Below are 17,213 nucleotides of genomic sequence, written 5' to 3' on the forward strand. Positions count from 1 at the left end.
TACCCTACGGGGGTGTTTCGGTAATTCTACGCTACAGGGGTGTTGCTGTAATTCTACCCTACAGGGGTATTGCGGTAATTCTACCCTACAGGAGTATTTCGGTAATTCTACCCTACATGGGTATTTCGGTAATTCTACCCTATAGGGGTATTTCGGTATTTCTACCCTACAAGGGTATTTCGGTAATTTTGTAAATCGAGGGTAAAACGGTAGTTTTGTAAATCAAGGGTACTTTGGTAATTTTACAAGTCGAGGGTACTTTGGTAATTTTATAGGTCGAGGGTATTTCAGTAATTTCACAAATTAGGGATATTTTGGTAATTTTACAAACTAGGGGTATTTTGATAATTTTACAAACTAGGGGTATTTTTGTAATTTTACAAACTAGGGGTATTTTGGTAATTTTATAAACAAAGGGTATTTTAGTAATTTTACAAACTAGGGGTATTTTGGTAATTTTGTAAACCAATGGTATTTTGGTAATTTTACAAACCAGGGGTATTTTGGTGATTTTATAAACCAAGGGTATTTTAGTAATTTTACAAACCAGGGGTATTTTGGTAATTTGGTAAACTAAAGTATTCTAAACAGGGATAACAATACGAATGGCCCTAAAGCCTATTCTCGGCCCAAATGGCCCCCACGCTCGTGTGGCCCTTTTAGCCCAAATCTAGCCATAGTATGAGATTCACCTAGCCTAGTCCAATATTTACTATACAATCAAACAACTTATCCAATTGGGCATGTTGGCCCATTGGGCCCACATGGCCCCTTTCGGCCCATCGCGGCCCGGAGTAGCCATCCTATAGCTAGAGTAGTGAGAAATACACACCTGATTGGAGACTGGAGTTAATCCACGCTCCGAGCACTCTTAGCCGACGCCCAACCCAAACGAGCACGCCATAAAGTGAAAGGGATCAGCCAAGAAAGGTACCTTTACTCTCCTCATGGTTCTTTACATTTAAAGCCAGCTTCGCATCCACTCTTATGTTAGCTTCCCGATGTGGAATCCCTCCATCTTCAGAGTTTAAATTCAACACCAACTCTTGCTGCCCCCGTTAGCAAAATAAATGCTCTTTGCTTGCTATGGGATTCGAACCCATGCCTCCCCTTAAATGCTCCACACGCTACTTGCCACTAAGCCACAAGGCTTTTTGTGTCATAATTTCTCCAACAATATTCTTAAGGCCTACCTACTACACCCAGGGTTGATTCGCCTTAAACCAAAATTTTTGCTAGAGTCCAGGTTTGAACCCAGGACTTCTCCAACACTTCTCAGCACACTTAACCACTAAAACAAGCCTTCATTAACGAAATTTTCACGTACAACAGAATATTATAAGCTGTCTTCAACCGCTCCCATGCTCAAGGCCCAAAACTTCTAGGCCCAAATTCAGAGTGTTACAATAAAAGTTATGCCATGGATGAATATGCTGAAAATTTGAAATTTATTGTAGAAAATGAAAGGTTATTGATAGATAAACAACTTTTACAAAGTAAATTTTGATGATGTTGTGATTTAGGGACTAAATTGTAAAATTATGAAAATTGAAGAAAAATTCTAAATTTTGTACAATACATGTGCTGTAAATTTTATATTGAAATTTTGTTTAGGCTTGAAATGAGGAGTATATTACATGAATTTCATTTTCCAAGCCTAGGGACAAAATTAGAATTTATGAAAATTTTAAGGGTAAAATGGTAATTTTTCCTAGGATGTAAACTGAGTTCAATAGAATATGAAATGTGAGAAATTGATGATTAAATTCATTTATACAGATCCAGATAACACAAATTCAAAGTTAGATCGAGGAAAAGAGAAAGTTTCAGATTAATGGATTTTCTTATATGAACTATTATCGAGGTAAGTTCGTGTAACTTAAATATGTATATTAACATGATTGAATTGAATGTTACATTTAATTTGAATGAAGTAAATGTTTATGTGACTATATGAATGTTATAAATATACGAATGATTACATGATAGAAAATGTCATTAAAATGTTAAGTTTCGATTGAATACTGAAAACCAATGGATACATGTGATTTCCCATATATGAATGTGATTCTGCATATGTTGCAGAAGGGATTTAGCTCGGACGAGTAATCCCAATATAGTCGCTCGAGTATCCTGTTATATAGTTCCTGGGAGCATTTTGATCAGTAGTCATTTAGCATGTGTTGTGCACAACCGCAGCTCTTTGTGAGCGTCCTAATATACGATCGGTTGTGATCTTGCATATAATGCGAACAAAACGCAACTCATCATGAGCGTCCTGTTAAGCTTGCTTAAACTCTGTATTTCCTTATCCGAAGCTCCCTGATATTATCTCTTTAGAGATAAATGAAAGGGTCTTTAAGCTTCTTGAGTGAAAACTCTTATGAGTTTCTTGATTAGCTTGGATAAGTGTCCTATTACATGATTACGTGGCTCATTTGAGCATCCTGACATGTGGGTTGAGAGTATGCTCCCTGAATAAGAATTGACGGTTTATAGATATATACATCTTAAGTCTACTATTTAAGTATTCATCGATATTTCAGTAATTCAACGGATAAAACTTCTGACAAGAGAAAATGAATAGACAAATAAAATTATATTTTTAGTGATTTTGAGTAATCTAATGAATTGTTTTATGATGAGCTCATCTATGCTTATTGTAACACCCCTCACCCGAATTCATTGTCAGAATAGGGTTACGAATCATTACCGAACCTATAACACAATTAAACATATATTTCTCATATATTTTTCCAGTTCAAATATAAAACATTCACATACATTCAAAATGCCCCTAATACAAGCCTACGAGGCCCAAAACATGCATTCAGGGCGTTTCGGGACTAAACCGATAACTCAAGAAACTTTTACAAAACTTAGAAAATTTTTCAAACTATAGGGGACACTCGCCCATGTGGCCTGGTCGTATCTCTCACACGGCCAAAGACATGCCCATGTCACAGGCCATGTGGACATTCAAAATGGGATCACAGGGTCGTGTCCTAACCTGTGTCCAACCCCGTGTAACTCTTTGACTTGGGTCACATGGCCAACCGCACACCCGTGTGACCAGTCCGTGTGCCCTTCGAAATGACCACACACGCTCATGTGTTAGGCCGTGTGCTAGGCCGTGCCAAACCTTAGGGTATACTGACTTATACCACACGGCCAAGTCACACACCCATGTGTTGGGCTATGTGGAGCATTCTAGCTTGATTTCTAATTCAAGACTAGGGGAGCATGGCAGCGTAGCACGATCGTGTGTCACACACGGCTGAGACACACACCCGTGTGGACAAAAATATGGTAAAAATCTTGCCACCCAAATTTGGACACACCTACACTAACCCAATTGGCACAAAACATGGCATATATAAACATTCAAAACAATCTCAACCAAGCTTAATTCATGCCAATTTTATACCATCATCCACAAGTCACACAAGTATCATTATTTTTCATTCAATTTAATATAAAGTGCATATTCAAAAAACATCCATATGGTCACTTTCAAACATATATTACTTGGCTATTACCACAAACATGCCATATCTCACAATTCAACCTTTCACCACAAGCATTTTTATAACAAATACCAATCACATAACCAACTCCATTAGCACATATATATACATCACAAAGCATGACAAAATAAGCCAATTCACATGGCTATAAAAAAATCAAACACATATCATTTACAAGCCAATTCAAATAGCTAAATTCATTACCAAAATATATACCAAAAATGACTAAAGTTTCTATACATGCCATATATCCCAAAACATAGATTCAAAAGTACCAAAATGATAGCTTGATAGTACCGAATGCGACACAAAACAGTAATTTGTAGCTGAGCTGCTAGTATATTAGGCTTAGGAGCCTATCAGTACACTTTCTCCAAATATAATCAACCCAACTCCATGCAATGCAACATACAAATCATGACATGCTATCTCATGATATCAATACATATAACCAGTTTAGTGTACATGCATATTATCATCATGCTCAATATATATAAATCAAATAGTCAGTTCACACAATTATGGGTCTAAGTGATGCTTACTAACCCTATAGTAGGTTTACAGTCGACTTGGGCAACCCGTGCAACCTTAGCAATCAATTTAGTGAAAATGGGCTCACATGCCCATATGGCTTACCCGTGTGGGCCCACAAGCCCGTGTGGCTTTCACGGCCCAATTTGGCATCGATAGTGGGGTTTTCAGCTTTCGCCAAAACCACATTTTCTATGTTTTGGGTACACACCTATATCGTTTTTAACGCAAAAGCAACTCCAAGCAATCCCGAACTTATAATTGACTAAAATACTATTCAGTTAATCACTTGACCGACGAATTAAAACCAACTCGAGCGGGTTACTCAACTATTGAGCGATTGAAACTTACCCCCAACGTTTCAAATCAATTTGCTTACAAAGTAGTACTAGAAGAGTCTCGATCCTAGTGAAATGATGTTGCCCAAACATTAGAATAACCCCTAGTAAAAAATTTAACATTCTCAACTACAAACCACATAAAATCACTTACTAAAGTTGTCCACGAAATGCCAAAATAAGGAACAAAAGTACGATTGCAGTCGAGATGGGAGGAAAATCGAAAGATAATGGGAAGAAAATGGTAGGTTTCAGCAAAAAAGAGAGGAAATCCTAATGGAAAAATCAACAGAGTTTTTGGAGAGAAACAAAAGTAAAAAAAAAATGAGTACTTACCGAACAATTGCAGTTAATCGTGGAACGACACGAGACCGAGTGGAAAGAATTTGAGGAGAAAGAGAATGGGAGAGCACAAGAATTTCGACAGTAAGGAAAAACAATGGAAAAGGAAAATGCAGCAAAAAGGGATAAGAGGAGAAGAGAAAACCAAAAATTTTATTTTTAGGGAAAAGAAAAGAAAAGAAATATGAACAAAATAATTCGATAAAAATCCCGATAACCCCAAAATCCCTTAATTCACTCCTAAATTCTCTCCATCAAATTTCCACTACTCAGATTTCCAATACAACTCAAATTTTCAGCCACCAAACCGAGCAAAAATAATATCCCTTGCTCATGCAGGGATTTGAACATAGGACCATCAGCAAGCCAACACACTACTTAACCACCAGACTAGCAGGCCTATTCTGATATAGGCTTATCAACAATTAAATAAAAGCATATTGACCAAAGATTGGGATTTATTCATAAAAATACCAAAACTTGCCCAAGTCATGGCTTGAACTTAGGACCTCCCACACACACTCATAACACTTAACCATTGAAGCAAATACTCAATTGTGCCACACATTCTCAAAAACAAAAATTTAAATTTTAAGGCGTTACACATCTCGTATCAATCTCATACTCATACATATCTTTCATATACCTGTTAAACCATTTGGAATACTATCAGATACCTGAGAAACTCGCACCCTAAGTGCCACATATATAGCTGAAGCTATCTCAATCTCATATCACATATAATGCTCACTCTCAAGCTATCAACGGGTCTACTCACACAAGCTGACGGTCATGAAGAAGCTACACGGTGATGCTCACACAAGCTGACGAGAATCCGTAACACATGCCGAATAACTCAGTCACCGGTAGAACATACAGACCAGCACCCAAATCACATAACCCCTAATGACATGTCATTCGTATCCTAATTTATTCCTAAGGTTCAACCGAGATTTGTCATAGCTCAATCATCGTCGAACATATCTGCAATAATTCAATAATCAAGCATTGAAAACACAATTATACAAATACTTATTAACATACAAACTTACCTCAATCATTAAAACGATTGAGCGGATCGACTAGTCCAAAACCTTATTTTTCCCCGATTATTTTGAATTTCACTTTTCTTGATCTAAATATAATCAAAATTAACTTATTTAATTGTAATTCTATTCAATTTAGTCCAAAATACTCATTAATGCAACTTTACACTTTTGCCCCTAATGTGTCAACATTTTTACAATTTAGTCATTGTCTCAAAAAAATACAAATTTATGCAATTCAAATTATACCTGTAACACCCCGTACCCGAGACCGTTTCCAGAGTCGGACACGAGGGGTTAACGGGCTTAATCCACTTATTTCCACAGTCCATTTGAAAATTTTCCAGACAAGCTGGTTACTGCATCACTGTCACCTGAAAAATCATATCTTGAGTTTCAAAACTCGAAAACCAGTTTCGTAAATTTTTCCTGAAACTAGACTCGTATGTTCATCTACAAATTTTTTTCTAAAATTTTTGGCCAAGCCAATTAGTACAGTTTATTAGTTAAAGTCTCCCCTCTTTCAGGGTTCAACTACACTGACCCTTGCATATTACGACTTGGATATCTCCCTGTACAGAGTTTCAATACTGATGCCGTTTGTTTCTATAGAAACTAGACTCGAAAAGGAATCTATACATATATGGCATGACTTCTAATTATCTCTGGTTAATTTATAATGAATTTCCAAAGTCGGAACAGGGAATCCAGAAACCGTTCTGGCCCTATCTCACGAAAACTTAAATATCTCTTAACATACTGTTCATATGATCGTTTCGTTACTTTCCTATGAAAATAGATTCATCAAGGTTCGATTAAATAATTTATTCACTATTTAATTCCATTCCTACTATTTTTAGTGATTTTTCACATTCACGTCACTGCTGCTATCAGCATCTATTTTTAAGGTAGACTTTACCTATTACATAGTTTCCATGATTCAACTAGCCCTTTGGCATAAATAGCACAAAATATGATCATGATTAACCATTCCAATGGCTAATCGTTCCCAAAAATTTCCATACCTCTTAATGAACATCATACAACAAGATTATAATACTAAGCTCAAAGTGTATATAAGCCATTTTCGCATGGCTATCCAAATTTATACAAAACTAAAGGGTACATGACCCACAACAAAAAGGTAGTCCTATACATGCCATTTCAAAGTTCAACCAAAAATGTACCAAAAGGGGGTTTGATAGTGTGGGCGACTTCGACTTCGACACTCCCGAGTCCGATAGCTAACGAACCAAAATCTATAAAACAGAGATTCAAAGAAACGGAGTAAGCATTTAATGCTTAGTAAGTTTTGAGCAATGGAATTCGGCTCAAATGAAGTATAGCATTCATGTAACTAAACGGATAATTTCATATACACATATATTCTCAAAAATCAGTCCTACTTCACATTTCCAACCCTTATATTCATACATAAGGGATCAACTTAACCAAAAACCGGAAGCTCCTTAATCGACTGAGCGAATGCTATTTAAGAGAAATCAATTAATCCAATGCATGTACAACACATACCTCGTTGTTGATATTTTACGAGCGTATTAATTGAAATTATTACAGCAGATCGCTCATTCCCAAACTCAAGAAATCTCCGGGATTTAGCCGGATGTAACTACTTGCACAAGGCCTTCGGGTCTTAGCCCGGATGTGGTCACTAGCATAAATGCCTTCGGGACTTAGCCCGGATATAGTCGCTAGCACAAATGCCTTCGGGTTTTAGCCCGTATATAATCGCTAGCACAAATGCCTTCGGGTCTTAGCCCGGATATAGCAACTCGCACGAATGCCTTCGGATCTTAGTCCGGTTATAGTCACCTAGCACAAAAGCCTTCGGGACTTAGCCCGGATATCATTCGAATAACCATGCACATATATCAATAAATCATGACACATCCATATTTCATTTTCATTACCAAAGCTCAAACACAAAACACTTATCACACTTACAAATTTCGGCTCAATAGCCACATACAAAGAGCATGATTTTGATTTACTTAAGACATAATCTAATCGAATCATAATCTAAGCTCCATTACTCGAAAACTTACCTCGGATATTGTCGAACGATTTCGGCGGCTATTCGATCACTTTTTCCTTTCCCTTATCCAACTTTGGTCCTCTAAGCTCTTGAGCTAATTCAAACAAATTTAACTTATTAAAGTCTCATTATGCTAGCTTATGGCCGAACATGACAATGAATTTGATGGGTCATATGGCCACCTTTAGCTCAAATACAAAATGGTCATACGCATTTTTAATCACATTAAGCAATTTAATACAATTCATTCGAACATCAAAAGAGAAGCTCAAGGTACTTAGCCCATATATACATTAGACGTTAGAGTCACATATGTACGAAATCACGAATCGAATTCAACATATTAGCTAATATTCCCCTTAGCCGAATTTTCTAAGTCAAGATAAAGCCATCAATATGATTACCTATGGCCGAACATACACATCAACTTATGTACTCATTCATGTGGCCGAACATACATGTCTATGTTGAGGCCGATTGCAACACTTAATACATTCTACTAGTATGGTCACTTGTATTGACTAAACACCATTTTGTTTCAAGTTCAAAACTTGGCCAATACACATATATACACTAGTAAAGCATCCTCTCCCTTTCCATCAATTCAACACATGCATTACTCATTAATATACAAAATTATGTTCGGCCTTAGCACACAACTTGCTAGCCGATTCTTCTCCATCTAGCAACTAATGCACATATGTGCTCATTTGTTAGACTCTACTCATCTAACAACAACATATTTTCCCTTCTACTTCCTACCATGGCCGGATGCTCAAGATACCTCAATATCGAAACTTTTAGCTTGGATTGCTTAAAGAACTTGGTGATGAGTTCAAATTTACCTAACACCTCAAGCCTCATAACACATCCATATAGCTAACATGCTAATAGTCTCAAGGCTTCAACTAAAACTCTTGAAGCGTCTTAGTCGAATACTAACTCTCTAATAATCCCAAATCCATCCATGAGATAGTTAGAATTTAGACTAATCATCCAAGGGATGTATGAACTTTCAAAGCAACATTAAACATACCTTAATCTAGTGAGCCTCATAGCCGATTTTTCTCCAAGCTCATTCCCTTCCTTTCTTTCTTCTATTCAGTCAAAGATGTTCAAGGATGAACACTTTTTTTTTCTTTGTTTCCTTTCTTCCATTCACGGCAAAAGGGGGGGCATGGATGAGACCATTTTTTTTCATCACTCCACCTTTTTGCATTACTTTAATCCTAACCCCTTTTTTATTCTTTCTAACATAACTCACTAACACAACGTGTTTACAACATGTTTCCACCCATAGCATGGCCGGCCACTATGCTTTAATTTTTGGGTAATTTGACATGCAAACCCATCATTTCACAACATGCATTATTAGGCCACTTTACATTTGCCTAGCACATTTCCAAATTTTCTCACATAAGTCCTATTTGATAAAATTCACTTACTATTAACAAAATTCAAACATGAAATTTTCACACATGCATATGTACATATAATGAGCATCAACTATGACGATTAATTATCTTTATGACTCGGTTTAGTGGTCCCGAAACCACTTTCCGACTAGGGTCAATTTAGGGCTGTCACAACTCTCCCCCACTTAAGAAATTTTCATCCCCGAAAATCTTACCGGTAATCAGGTTTGGGTAACGTTCTTTCATAGTGTTCTCAGTTTCCCAAGTAGCTTCTTCCATCCCGTGTTTGAGCCATATCACTTTCACTAAAGGAACCCTTTTGTTTCGTAACTCTTTCACTTCACGAGCCAGGATACGAATCGGTTCTTCTTCATAACTCATATCGGGTTGAATTTCAACCTCTGATGGATTAATTATGTGCGATGGATCAGATCTATAACGTCGAAGCATCGAAACATGAAAGACGTCGTGAATCTTTTCAAGTTCAGGGGGCAAAATCAATCGATACGCAACTGGACCGACTCGTTCGGATATTTCATATGGCCCGATGAACCTCGGACTCAATTTTCCGTTACGCCCAAATCTGAGTACCTTTTTCCAAGGTGAAACTTTAAGAAACACTTTATCTCCCACCTGATATTCAATGTCCTTTCGTTTCAAATCCGCATACGATTTCTGACGATCTGTGGCTGCCTTCAGACTTTCACGAATTATTTTTACTTTCTGCTCAGCATCTCTAATCAAATCAACTCCGAAAATTTTTCTTTCACCGAGCTCAGTCCAAAAAAATGGTGTGCGGCATTTACGCTCGTACAAAGCCTCGTAAGGTGCCATCTTAATACTTGATTGAAAACTATTGTTGTAAGCAAATTCAATCAAAGTTAAGTACCGTTCCCATGAACCACAAAACTCAAGGATGCAGCATCTCAGCATATCTTCGAGTATCTGAATTATCCGCTCGGATTGACCATCGGTTTGGGGATGAAAAGCGGTGCTAAAATGCAGCTTGGTAACCAAAGCTTCTTACAATTTCTTCCAAAATCGCGAGGTGAATCTCGGATCTCTATCCGACACAATAGAAATCGGTACCCCGTGTAATCTCACAATCTGAGAAACATACAATTCAGCTAGTTTATCCAATGAAAAATCTGCACGTACGGGGATAAAGTGAGCCGACTTAGTCAGTCTATCAACAACAACCCAAATCGCATCCTTCTTACTTGCCGACACTGGCAACCACGATACAAAATCCATCGTGACTCGATCCCATTTCTATTTAGGTATCATGATCGGCTGAAGTAAACCCGTAGGAACTTGATGTCCCGCCTTCACTTGTTGACATATTAAACACTTCGATACAAAATCGGAAATGTCTCGTTTCATACCACACCACCAAAACTGGCGTCTCAGATCTTTGTACATTTTCGTACTCCCCAGGTGAATTGATATTCGGCTACAATGAGCCTCGTTCAGAATCATCGGAATGAGTTCTGAATTTCTTGGAACGCACAAATGACTTCTGAACCTCAAACAATCGTCATTATCAATTTCAAATTCGGATTCCATATTCCGAACACATTCAGCCCGTTTTGCAACCAATTCATCATCGACTTTCTGAGCTTCACGAATTTGATGAATCAATAATGGTTTGGCCTTTAATTCCGCCACTAACACATTGTCGGATAGAACAGACAAGTGTACATTCATCGCTCGTAAAGCAAACAGTGATTTACGACTTAAGGCATCCGCAACCACATTACCCTTTCCCGGGTGATAGTCAATGACAAGTTGATAATCTTTCAACAACTCAAGCCAACGCCTTTGTCGCAGATTCAAGTCTCTTTAAGTCATCAAATATTTGAGAGTTTTGTGATCCGAATATACATGGCACTTCTCCCCAAATAAGTAGTGTCGCCATATTTTCAAAGCGAATACGATGGCAGCTAGTTCGAGATCATGGGTCGGATAATTTTTCTCATGTGGCTTCAGTTGTCTCGACGCATAGGCCACAACTTGACCTTCTTGCATCAATAGGCAACCCAACCCAAGTAGGGAGGCATCACTATATATGACAAACTCTTTGCCTGATTCGGGCTGCACTAGAATTGGAGCTTCAGTCAAATAAGTTTTCAGTTGATCAAAACTTTTCTGACATTTTTCCGTCTATTCGAACTTAACATCTTTTTGAAGTAGCTTCGTCATTGGTGTGGCTATCATCGAGAAACCTTTTACAAACCGTCGGTAGTAACCGGCAAGTCCCAAAAAGCTCCGAACCTCAGTAATATTTCTCGGAGGCTTCTAGTTAAGTATGGCTGAAATTTTGTTCGGGTCAACTCGAATACCCGATGCGGATACCACATGACCCAAGAAGCTAACCTCTCTTAACCAGAACTCACACTTACTGAACTTAGCATATAACTGCTTATCTCGTAAAATTTGCAACACTAATCTCAGGTGCTCAGCATGTTCGGTCTCATCTCTTGAATAGACCAAGATGTCATCAATGAACACAACTACGAACCGGTCCAAATACTGTCTGAAGATCCGATTCATCAAATCCATAAATACCGCAGGGGCATTAGTGAGCCCAAACGGCATCACTAAGAACTCGTAGTGGCCGTATCTCATTCTGAAAGCAGTTTTGGGTATATCCGAATCTCGAATTCGCAATTGGTAATAACCCGATCTCAAATCTATCTTTGAAAACACCGAGGCTCCCTTTAGTTGATCAAAAAATCATCAATACGCAGTAACGGATATTTATTCTTTATTGTTACTTTATTCAGCTGACGATAGTAAATGCACAACCTCATGGTTCCGTCCTTCTTTTTCACAAACAATACTGGTGCACCCAAAGGTGAGAAACTTGGTCGAGTGAAACCTCTATCCGTCAACTCTTGCAACTGAGCTTTCAACTCTTTTAACTCGGTTGGTGCCATATGATACGGAGCTATCGAAATTGGCGTAGTCCCAGGTACAAGCTCAATACTAAACTCTACCTCCCGAACAGGTGGTAAACCCGGTAATTCTTCGGGAAAAACATCCGGGTATTCACAAACCACCGGCACAGATTCGGGTTTCTTTTCTAATTCTTTGTCATCAAGTACATACGCAAGGTATGCTTCGCACCCCTTTCTTACATATTTCTGAGCCAACATTGATGATATTACAGCTGGCAACCCCTTTAAGTCCGTGGACTCAACTCGGATTATCTCGTTACTTGCGCACCTCAATTCAATAGTCTTGCTTTTGCAATTCACAACCGCATCATGCACAGTCAACCAATCCAAACCAAGAATAACATCAAATTCATCAAACGGAAAAAGCATCAAGTTTGCCGGAAAACAGGAACCTCGAATTACTAGGGGACATTTCTTACACACTTTGTCGACAAGCACGTAACGACCCAAGGGATTTGACACCCGAATTACGAACTCAGTAGACTCAATAGGTAAAGTCTTACTGGATGCTCAGGTTTCACATATATAAGAATTAGTAGAACCAGGGTCAATCAAAGCAATCACATTAGTATCAAAGAGAGTAAAAGTACCGGTAATAACATCTAGCGAGGAACCATCCTTGCGTGCGCTTATAGCATAAGCCCTAGCAGGAGCACGAGCCTCAGATCTGGTCGTAGCATCCCTAGATCCTCTCTGACCACCACTAGCATTGCCCGTATTTCTAGATGGTCTACCTCGAGCAGTGGTCAACTGCATTCTGTTCAGACAACCTCGGGCAATCTTTAATGAAGTGGTCAACTGACCCGCACTTGTAACAGGAGCGGTCATGGAATCTACAACTCCCCGAGTGCCATTTACCATAATACTGACACTCCGTTTTGTCTCGACGATCATTTCCAACACTGGCGACCGAAGTGACTCGTGCACTCACAGGGGGTCGATCGCGATCTCGTCTAGAAAAGCCCGAAGTGTTTCTAGATCGGCCTAAATCATCTCTAAATTTCTTCGATGACTGTTGAAAGGGCCTCCCCGAAGACCTCTTACGAAACTCCTTTACTTCCACCTCAGCTTTTATTTTCTCCATACTAAGCTCCTCGGCTTTGCAAGCTCGCTCGACAAGTGCCACAAATTCTTGGATTTCCAAAATGCCAACATACAACTTTATATCATCATTCAGCCCATCCTCGAAACGTTTACACATCACGGCTTCTGAAGAAACGCATTCCCGCGCGTACCGGCTAAGCCTTACAAATTTTCGTTCATAGTCGGTAACCGACATGGAACCTTGTTTAAGTTCAAGAAATTCCTTTCGTTTTTGATCAATGAATCTCTGACTGATATACTTCTTTCGAAACTCGGTTTGGAAAAACTCCCAAGTTACTTGCTCTCTAGGCACAACAGAAGTCAACGTATTCCACCAATAGTAGGCAGAATCACGTAGCAAGGAGATAGTACACTTTAGGCACTCATCCGCTGTGCAAGATAGCTCATTGAGTACCCGGATAGTGTTGTCCAACCAAAATTCCGCTTGCTCGGCATTATCGCTGTCTGTAGCTTTAAATTCAGTAGCCCCGTGTTTTTAGATTCTGTCAACTGGGGGCTTATTCGACCTTATTTGGTCAGTTACCGGAGGTATTGTAGGTGCGGGGGTGGTATTAGTCGGGAATGGAGGTTGTGGAATAGCCGTATTAGTCCGAATGTATTGGTTGAACCAATCATTCATCACGCTATAAAAAGCTTGTCTAGCTTCATCATTCGGATTACTAGCAATAGGTTGAGAGTCCGCCGGCGCTGTCCCTTGTGCGGGAGCAGGCGCTACACTCTCAAGATCATCAGCTACTGCTCGGTCGGGATCGGGATCCATTACTATAAATAAACACATTTGCAATGTCAGAAATCACCACACTATCAAATAATCACAAAATGGCATGTATAGCTAGACCCAAATGTATTACGGTAGTCCTAGAATCGACTAAACCGTAGCTTTGATACCAATAAAATTATAACACCCCGTACCCGAGACCGTTGCCGGAGTCGGACACGAGGGGTTAACGGGCTTAATCCACTTATTTCCACAGTCCATTTGAAAATTTTCGAGACAAGCTGGTTACTGCATCACTGTCGCCTTAAAAATCATATCTTGAGTTTCAAAACTCGAAAACCAGTTTTGTAATTTTTTCCTGAAACTAGGCTCGTATGTTCATCTACAAATATTTTTCTAGAATTTTTGGTCTAGCCAATTAGTACAGTTTATTAGTTAAAGTCTCCCCTGTTTCAGGGTTTGACTACACTGACCTTTTCGCATTCCGACTTGGATATCTCCCTGTACAGGGTTTTAATACTGATGTCGTTTGTTTCTATAGAAACTAGACTCAAAAAGGAATCTATACATATATGGCATGACTTCTAATTATCTCTGGTTAATTTATAGTGAATTTCCAAAGTGGAACAGGGAATCCAGAAACCATTCTGGCCCTGTCTCATGAAAACTTAAATATCTCTTAACATACTGTTCATATGATCGTTTCGTCAAGGTTCGATTACATAATTTATTCACTATTTAATTCCATTCCTACTATTTTTAGTGATTTTTCAAATTCACGTCACTACTGCTATCAGTATCTATTTTTAAGGTAGACTTTACCTATTACATAGTTTCCATGATTCAACTAGCCCTTTGGCATAAATAGCATAAAATATGATCATGATTAACCATTCCAATGGCTAATCGTTCCCAAACATTTCCATACCTCTTAATGAACATCATACAAGACGATTATAATACTAAGCTCAAAGTGTATATAAGCCATTTTCGTATGGCTATCCAAATTTATACAAAACTAAAGGGTACATGACCCACAACAAAAAGGGTAGTCCTATACATGCCATTTCAAAGTTCAACCAAAAATGTACCAAAAGGGGGTTTGATAGTGTGGGCGACTTCGACTTCGACACTCCCGAGTCCGATAGTTGACGAACCAAAATCTATAAAACAGAGATTCAAAGAAACGAAGTAAGCATTTAATGCTTAGTAAGTTTTGAGCAATGGAATTAGGCTCAACTGAAGTATAGCATTCATATAACTAAACGGATAATTTCATATACACATATATTCTATAAAATCAGTCTTACTTCACATTTCCAACCCTTATATTCATACATAAGGGATCAACTTAACCAAAAACCGGAAGCTCCTTAATCGACTGAGTGAATGCTATTTAAGAGGAATCAATTAATCCAATGCATGTACAACACATACCTCGTTGTTGAGATTTTACGAGCGTATTAATTGAAATTATTACAGCAGATCACTCATTCCCAAACTCAAGAAATCTTCGGGATTTAGCTGGATATAACTACTTGCACAAGGCCTTCGGGTCTTAGCCCGGATGTGGTCACTAGCATAAATGCCTTCGGGACTTAGCCCGGATATAGTCGCTAGCACAAATGCCTTCGGGTTTTAGCCCGTATATAATCGCTAGCACAAATGCCTTCGGGTCTTAGCCCGGATATAGCAACTCGCACGAATGCCTTCAGATCTTAGTCCGGTTATAGTCACCTAGCACAAAAGCCTTCGGGACTTAGCCCGGATATCATTCGAATAACCATGCACATATATCAATAAATCATGACACATCCATATTTCATTTTCATTACCAAAGCTCAAACACAAAACACTTATCACACTTACAAATTTCGGCTCAATAGCCACATACAAAGAGCATGATTTTGATTTACTTAAGACATAATCTAATCGAATCATAATCTAAGCTCCATTACTCAAAAACTTACCTCGGATGTTGTCGAACGATTTCGGCGGCTATTCGATCACTTTTTCCTTTCCCTTATCCAACTTTGGTCCTCTAAGCTCTTGAGCTAATTCAAACAAATTTAACTTATTAAAGTCTCATTATGCTAGCTTATGGCCGAACATGACAATGAATTTGATGGGTCATATGTCCACCTTTAGCTCAAATACAAAATGGTCATACGCATTTTTAATCATATTAAGCAATTTAATACAATTCATTCGAACATCAAAAGAGAAGCTCAAGGTACTTAGCCCATATATAAATTAGACATTAGAGTCACATATGTACGAAATCACGAATCGAATTCAACATATTAGCTAATATTCCCCTTAGCCGAATTTTCTAAGTCAAGATAAAACCATCAATATGCTTACCTATGGCCGAACATACACATCAACTTATGTACTCATTCATGTGCCGAACATACATGTCTATGTTGAGGCCGATTGCAACAGTTAATACATTCTACAAGTATGGTCACTTGTATTGACTAAACACCATTTTGTTTCAAGTTCAAAACTTGGCCAATACACATACATACACTAGTAAAGCATCCTCTCCCTTTCCATCAATTCAACACATGCATTACTCATTAATATACAAAATTATGTTCGGCCTTAGCACACAACTTGCTAGCCGATTCTTCTCCATCTAGCAACTAATGCACATATGTGCTCATTTGTTAGACTCTACTTCATCTAACAACAACATTTTTTCCCTTCTACTTCCTACCATGGCCGGATGCTCAAGATACCTCAATATCGAAACTTTTAGCTTGGATTGCTTAAAGAACTTGGTGATGAGTTCAAATTTACCTAACACCTCAAGCCTCATAACACATCCATATAGCTAACATGCTAATAGTCTCAAGGCTTCAACTAAAACTCTTGAAGCGTCTTAGTCGAATACTAACTCTCTAATAATCCCAAATCCATCCATGAGATAGTTAGAATTTAGACTAATCATCCAAGGGATGTATGAACTTTCAAAGCAACATTAAACATACCTTAATCTAGTGAGCCTTCATAGCTGATTTTTCTCCAAGCTCATTCCCTTCCTTTCTTTCTTCTATTCAATCAAAGATGTTCAAGGATGAACACTTTTTTTTCTTTGTTTCCTTTCTTCCATTCACGGCAAAAGGGGGGGCATGGATGAGACCATTTTTTTTCATCACTCCACCTTTTTG

This window comes from Gossypium hirsutum, chromosome A06 (genome assembly GCF_007990345.1).
Source record: "Gossypium hirsutum isolate 1008001.06 chromosome A06, Gossypium_hirsutum_v2.1, whole genome shotgun sequence".
NCBI classification, from domain to species: Eukaryota; Viridiplantae; Streptophyta; class Magnoliopsida; order Malvales; family Malvaceae; genus Gossypium; species Gossypium hirsutum.